Below are 7,061 nucleotides of genomic sequence, written 5' to 3' on the forward strand. Positions count from 1 at the left end.
TCTGTTTGTGTGTAAGCACGACCCCTATCAAGGAAATAGCCAATGGATGTGTTTCTAGTGCATTTTGTAAGTTTTCATGGGGTGAGTACTGTGTTCTCTTTATGCACTGTTTGTAGTCTTGAAAACCCGACCATAGGCAACAGCAGTGACTGACGCAAACTAGCCACTTGTAAAATGAACTCATTCAAAATAACCTCTGTGATCTCCATCTTGCTAGCTATTATTTTGTCTTTTATTCAAGTGGATAAGGTAGTGACGTAGTTCCTCTATGCCAAACTAGCGTTCTTTCACGTACAGATGTGTTGAGGTGAACATTTGAAAATTGTGTGGAGCAACCCGGAAGTCTAAAGAGGCCACACTATTTGAGGATAGTGCTCGGTGTGCGCATTAGGCAAATAGGGCAAACATTGAAATGCTTTGTGGCAAGTGGAGCTGTTTTGTACCATTTTATTAGTGAAAGTTTTCCTGCCAACCTTTTCCAAATGTTATGTTTCTTTTACATACAAAAAAACACCTGCACTCCAAATTGTTTGTCAAAATAAATGGCAGATTTAAGTTTTTCTTATTCGATCTTGTTCTGAGGCAGAAACTGTGATTGAGAGATTACTTGCATAAACATAACCAATCTCCACTAGAGGATTTTACAGTACGCTGCAACTAATTAAACCTACACCTCAATAGCCTTTCCTAGATGGTTTTTTTTGGTCCTCTCCTGCTGTCTTCTCCCCGCCTTCTGGAAACAGCAGGAAACATTTGCTCTCCTTGAAACCTCTGCTTCTCGCAGTTTTTTTGAGGATCGGAGGAAAGGATGTGCAATATCTGTCCAACCTCAGCTCATTTCAAAGTTGGAGCAGGATTCAATCCGAACCGCATAGTAGCTCGCTTTACATTTAGAGGTAATTTCCAGAGTTGACATTTACAGCGTTAAACCTTGAATGCGATCTCAGCATTGCCGACAGCGCTTAGACAGTATTTGTCAACTTGTTAATAAAAGCCTGGCTCTGGGGCTTGACCTTTCATCTATGAAGTTGTGGGTTCTGCTTCTGACCAGGAAGAGATGTGTGAAGGAATCAGTGGCACAGGTGTAAGGAGCTTGCCTCTGAATCCTGATGTAGGTTCGATCCCAGGCTGGGCACTTGAGTGTGGTTGTGTTGACCCTGTGGTGTTTGGAAGACTAATTGGGGTTGATACTTAGACAGCAGAAGTTATGGGGGAAATTCCCTGAAAAGGGTGGAAACTAAAAAATAAAATTGAGCATACCTGTATTTAAGAATCTACCCTTTTCTGGGAATTTCCCCCCATAACCACTGCTGGTTACTATTTGGGAATTGCAAGGGGGAACCCCAGGATTTAACCACCCCCACTTGTTGCACCCTTCAACCATCTTTGTAGCCACTCCCAGTGGCCTTGACTCACTGACCAGTCCCTGTTGTCCACATAACCATGCTCCAGTGCCGGGTTCGAACCTACAACCCTGTGCTTATGGGTCGAGATCCTTGCAACAGACTCCTTCACACTTCTTACATTTGTCTTTGTAAATTTGATATCGACAATTGCCAGTCTATACTAAAGCACAAGAGACAAGGATCAAACCCATGACCTCTTGGATGGAAGGCAGGGAGCTACAGACTCCTTAACACTTTTGATTTTTGACACTTCTCTTTGTATGTTTGACATCGACAGTTGCAGAAATTTGCACTAAAGCAGAAGAGATGCGGATTGAACCAAAAACCTTTGGGTTACAAGGGAGGGACCAAACCCCAGCGCTACTGCCTCCATATAAATTGTACTTTTTTCATATGTTTGACATCGACAGTTGCAGAAACATTGAATAAAGCAAAAGGTGAGGTTTGAACCCAAAACCTCTTGGTTGCAAGGCAAGGATCCAAGCCATGAGCCAGCCAGTGCCTTCTCCACACAAGTTGCACATCTCTTTGTAGCTTTGAAATTGACACATAGAAGAAAATAGACTACTTTAAATAAAGAGTGACTGCCTTTAAAAAGCAAGGAATACCTCTGAAAACGGCATTCATACGAGTCAGTTATTCTAGTGTCAAAATTGACTACAAAGTGTAAATAGGATAATTTTGGTCATAAAGTCAGTCTCGTCTAAAACTGAGTTTGGAACATACGTGCGTCACAACGGGTAAATTAAGGTTGGGTTTTGATTTGATGATGTCCATTTGCCCACTAACATGGGGTGAACAGCTGCAGTGATTGCTCTCTATTCGATAGCATAGACAGTGAGACAGACCTGCCCAGCAGCTCCGAATTTGTTTAAGTGAGAAAACACGTCGCATATTTTACTTGCGAAATACTGCACCAAACACCTTAGATGTAAAATTGCGCAACTAAAACATCCTTGGCAAAAACGTCAATATTAATTACAGACAGCAACGTAGAAGAAAGCAAAGGCAAGGTTTAAACCCACAACATTTTGAAGTAAAGGGTAGGAGCTAGGGAAGGAGACTAGGGGCCATAATGGAATTGGGCCCATGACTTTAAACAAATGTTGTGTGGAGACTGGAGAGGCAGGATAAATTTTTCCAATTAGTAACAGATGTCATTCATTTAACAGGGCTTCATAAACACTGCTCTCCACCCCACCCTCAGCGGCCTAGCTGTCTCTGTCTCTCACAAAACCTAGGCCGGGATTCAATCCGATCGCAGGTTATAGACATTGCGGCTTTGAAAAGGCAAATCCCATTCTCGGTAAACACTGCATATGTTGGCTCAATCGGCAATTGCCTTTAAAGCTAGATATGTTTTTTTTGCATGGGCTGCATCTCAATCCACCGCATAAAAGCTGCAATGCCTAGAACTTGTGAAGGATTGAATCTCGGCCCTAGTGTAAAACTACAGGTCACACTGAACGAAAGATACAAAACTGGTCTATTTACCACAAATAATAATTGTTTGACCTAATACAAATACAAAACACTTTCCCCAAATAGTGCATAAAGCAGGGGTAGGAAACCCTGTTCCTTGAGTACTGCAGGATGTTGTCACAATTAGGCACCACACTGAGCTAATTGATCAGTTCAGTGATTGTCTAAATTCAACACACCTGGTTAAAAAGATGAACTGCTGCGGTACTACAGAACCAGGGTTGCCTACCCCTGGCATAAAGAGTCAACTTCATACTCACCCCATGAACAAATCAATTACACTAGGAATACACGAGAGAGATGTCCCAAACAGACCTGGGTTCAAATACTATTTGTGTAGGCATTCACCTTTGTGAACGTGACACCCCTAGTTCTAATATGAAATACAATGATTCATACATGTACAGTGGTCTATAGATTAGGCAAAGATTCAATCCGATAGGAGGTTATAGGCTATGCGGCTTTTAAAAAGTGGATTTTTTTTGTATGTTCCTGCGTTTGCGGAGATCGCATTTACTGTTAAATGCTGAATACAGGTGCAGCTCAATAAATTGGAATATTATGGAAAAGTTAAGTAATTTCAATAATTCAATTGACAAAGTGACAATCATCGTGGATTAATTACACAAAAAGTGAAATAGTTCAAGCCTGTATTTGTTTTAATCTTGATGATTATGGCTTACAGCTCATGAAAACCCCAAATTCAGTAGCTCAGAAAATTAGAATATTGTGAAAAAGTTCAATATTGTAGACTCAAGGTGTCACATTCTAATCAGCGAACTAATTCAAAACACCTGCAAAGGTTTCCTGAGCCATTAAATGGTCTCTCAGTCCAGTTCAGTAGGCTTCACAATCATGGGGAAGACTGACTTGAGGGAGGTGGATCATATCCATAGGCTGCTAGAACTCGAGCTTGAGGCAGGCAACCTCGGCGGGTCGGCAGACTGGGAGAGATCCGCTGCCCTAAAGGCGCAGCTAAGGGAGGTGCATGAGCGGAAGGCTTGCGCTTTCTTGATGCGGGCGCGTAGTGGTTTTATAGAACGCGACGAAACATGTTCGGCCGTGTTCTTTAAATCAGTAAGGGAAAGGCAGAGTAGGAAGGTAATGTATGGGGTTAGGGAAGAAAGCGGTAGAGTAGTGAGAGAGACGGAGGAAATGGTCAAGGTGACCACGGAGCATTTCCGAGGTTTCTTTCAAGAGAGGGCAGTAGATGCAGAGCAGGGAAATGTGTTTTTAGAACACCTGTCCCGGCGGGTGCCGGAGGACATTAGAAAAGCAATGGAGGCTGAGATCTCCCTAGAAGAGGTTGAGAGCGCCCTCAGGAGGATGGGACAAGGGCAGGTGCCCGGGATGGATGGGCTGCCGGCTGAGTTTTACCTCATGTTTTGGGGTATACTTGGGCCAGTAGTCCTCGAAGTCTTGAAGGCCATCCCCGAGACAGGAGTCCCGGGGGGATCGATGGCCGTAGGTGTGCTGTCACTTCTGTACAAGAAGGGGGACGCCACAGATCTCGGCAACTGGCGGCCGTTGACCATGCTGTGCGTAGACTACAAGCTACTTGCGAAGGTTCTAGCGGACCGGTTGCGCACAGCCCTTCCCTACGTCGTCCGTGAGGATCAGACGTGTGGGATAGAGGGACGCTCTATTAGGTGGAACCTGAGTTTGATCAGGGACTCCATTGCTTGGGCAGAGGATAGAGGGCTGCCGCTAATGGTAGCAGCACTCGACCAGGCTAAAGCCTTTGATCGAGTGAATAGATATTTTCTTTTCAGGGTGTTAGGTTTTGTGGAGAAGTATATAGGGTGGATCCGTGCTTTATATGTCGGAGCAGGGTGCCGGGTGAACGTAAACGGTCACATGGGTGACGTTTTTGACCTCGAGTCTGGGGTCAGGCAGGGGTTCCCGCTCTCGGCACTCCTCTTCGTTCTGTACATGGAGCCTCTGGGGGCTGCCATTAGGGCAGACACAGGGGTGGAGGGCATGCTTATCCCTGGAAGCGGTGGGCTGCATGTTAAGATGACCCAGTACGCAGACGACACTTCCTTGTTGCTATGCAAGAACTTGTGCCTGACTAGGTCCCTTGCCATCATAGGGGAATTCACCCGAGCATCGGGAGCGGTCCTCAATCACGCTAAGTCATCCGTTAAGTATTTCGGAAGATGGCGTTGGGAGGACGGATGTGCCTGGGGGGGGTTCTCTCTCTGTAGTGGGGCCCTGAAGATTCTCTGGGTCCTTTTTGAGACCTCTGGCTCAGCGACGCTGAACTGGAACAGGAGCATCGCAGTGGTGCAGAGGAAGCTGGGGATGTGGAGGGCTAGGTCATTGTCTTTTATAGGCAAGGTCCTGGTCCTCAAGGTGGATGTGTTGCCGTCACTATTGTATATGGCGTACGTCTACCCATTGCCAGAGAGTCTGAGTGCCTCTAGTGAGGCTGGTGTTCCAGTTCATGTGGGGTGGCAGGCAAGAGTATGTCGCGAGGGTACGCATGCTCTGTCCCATCGGGTAGGGGGGTACCACATTTCCCCCTAAAGCTGGATTCAATTTTTGTTTCATATTTGTTGACTGAGCTGGCTCATCCGGTAATACACCCGTCTGGTTACTTCCTGCGGGTGTTCTTCTCTTACCAGGCGAGAAGCGTAATGGTGTGGACTAACACGGGTCCTCGGGCGGAACAGCTGCCGTGGCACTTTGGCTATGCGGCTAAGTGGCTGCGTGGTCACCCCGAGGTTGAAGTAGCCCGAGTAGGTTTAGATCACAGGCACCTGTACGAGGAGGTGAGACGGGGAGGGTGTCCCGGGCCGGTATTGGGTATCCCGGCTGGGGTTTGGGAAGGAGTGCAGGTGCAAGGTCTGGATAACAGGCTCAAGGACCTGAATTGGTTGAGCCTCCATAAGGGCTTGCCCGTACGGGCGTGGCTTGACTCGATCCCCCACCTGCCCAAGGCCAACTTGTGGCGGGGAGGAGACGGTGCGCCATGTTTTTTGGGACTGTGCTTTCGCCGGGGTAGTATGGGCTAGGGCACAGGGTCTGATAGGCAGGGTGAGAGGGGATTTTGTGGTTACATGGGCTAGGGTAGAGAGAGGGGTAGGGAGAGCGAGGGGGACGGTTAGGGACAGGTTTCTGCTCTGGCTTCTCATAAGCCTCTTTAAACAGGGTTTGTGGGAGGCTAGGCAGAAATTGGAAAGGACAGGGGGAGAAGGGGGTGGAGAGAAATTTGAGGGGGAGGATGAAGGGAGAGGAGAAGAAGTGGGGGCAGCATGCTGCTCGGGAGAGGTGGAAGGGGGGTTTAGGGTTAGTGTAGAGGGGGGTGTTTAGGTTTAGTATAGAGGGGTAGGGAGGAGGGTGTTTTTGTGGCTGGGTAAAAAGGGGAGGGAAGGTGCTCCCCTGAGGTGTATTTAGTGTTATTGTTTGTGGCGGTATATAAGATGTGAATTTTTTGTGGCTCAGTGGGTAGAGCGTGGCGTTTGTAACACCATGGTTGTGGGTTCGGACCCCGGGGCCGCCCACGTAAAATGTAAGCACGCATGACGGGAAGTACAGCGTCTGCTAAATGGCATAGTGTTGAATTATTATGATGGGGTTGTTGGTTGGTTGGTTAATAGTGATGGGGTGGTGGAAAGAGGAGGGTGAGGGATACAGGAGTGAGTATGGTGTGGCGTGATGCAAATATTGTATGGAAATGATTTATGATGTATGGTTTTTGTAAGATTTTAATAAAACCCCTTAAATCAGAAGACAGTCATCAACACCTTCCGCAAGGAGGGAAAGCCTCAAAAGATCATTGCTAAAGAAGCTGGCTGTTCACAGAGTGCTGTATCCAAGCATATTCATGGAAGTCGAGTGGAAGGAAGAAGTGTGGTAGGAAAAGGTGCACAAGCAACAGGGATAACCGGAGCCTTGAGAGGATTGTCAAGCAAAGGCCATTCAAAAATGTGGGGGAGCTTCACAAGGAGTGGACTGAGGCAGGAGTCAGTGCATCAAGAGCCACCACGCACAGACGTATCCAGGGAATGGGCTACAACTGTCGCATTCCTTGTGTCAAGCCACTCCTGAACCAGAGGCAACGTCAGAAGCGTCTTACCTGGGCTAAGGAGAAAAATTACTGGTCTGTCGCTCAGTGGTCCAAAGTCCTCTTTTCAGATGAAAGTAAATGTTGCATTTAATTTGGCAATC

This window comes from Coregonus clupeaformis, chromosome 8 (assembly GCF_020615455.1).
Source record: "Coregonus clupeaformis isolate EN_2021a chromosome 8, ASM2061545v1, whole genome shotgun sequence".
Classification (NCBI taxonomy): domain Eukaryota; kingdom Metazoa; phylum Chordata; class Actinopteri; order Salmoniformes; family Salmonidae; genus Coregonus; species Coregonus clupeaformis.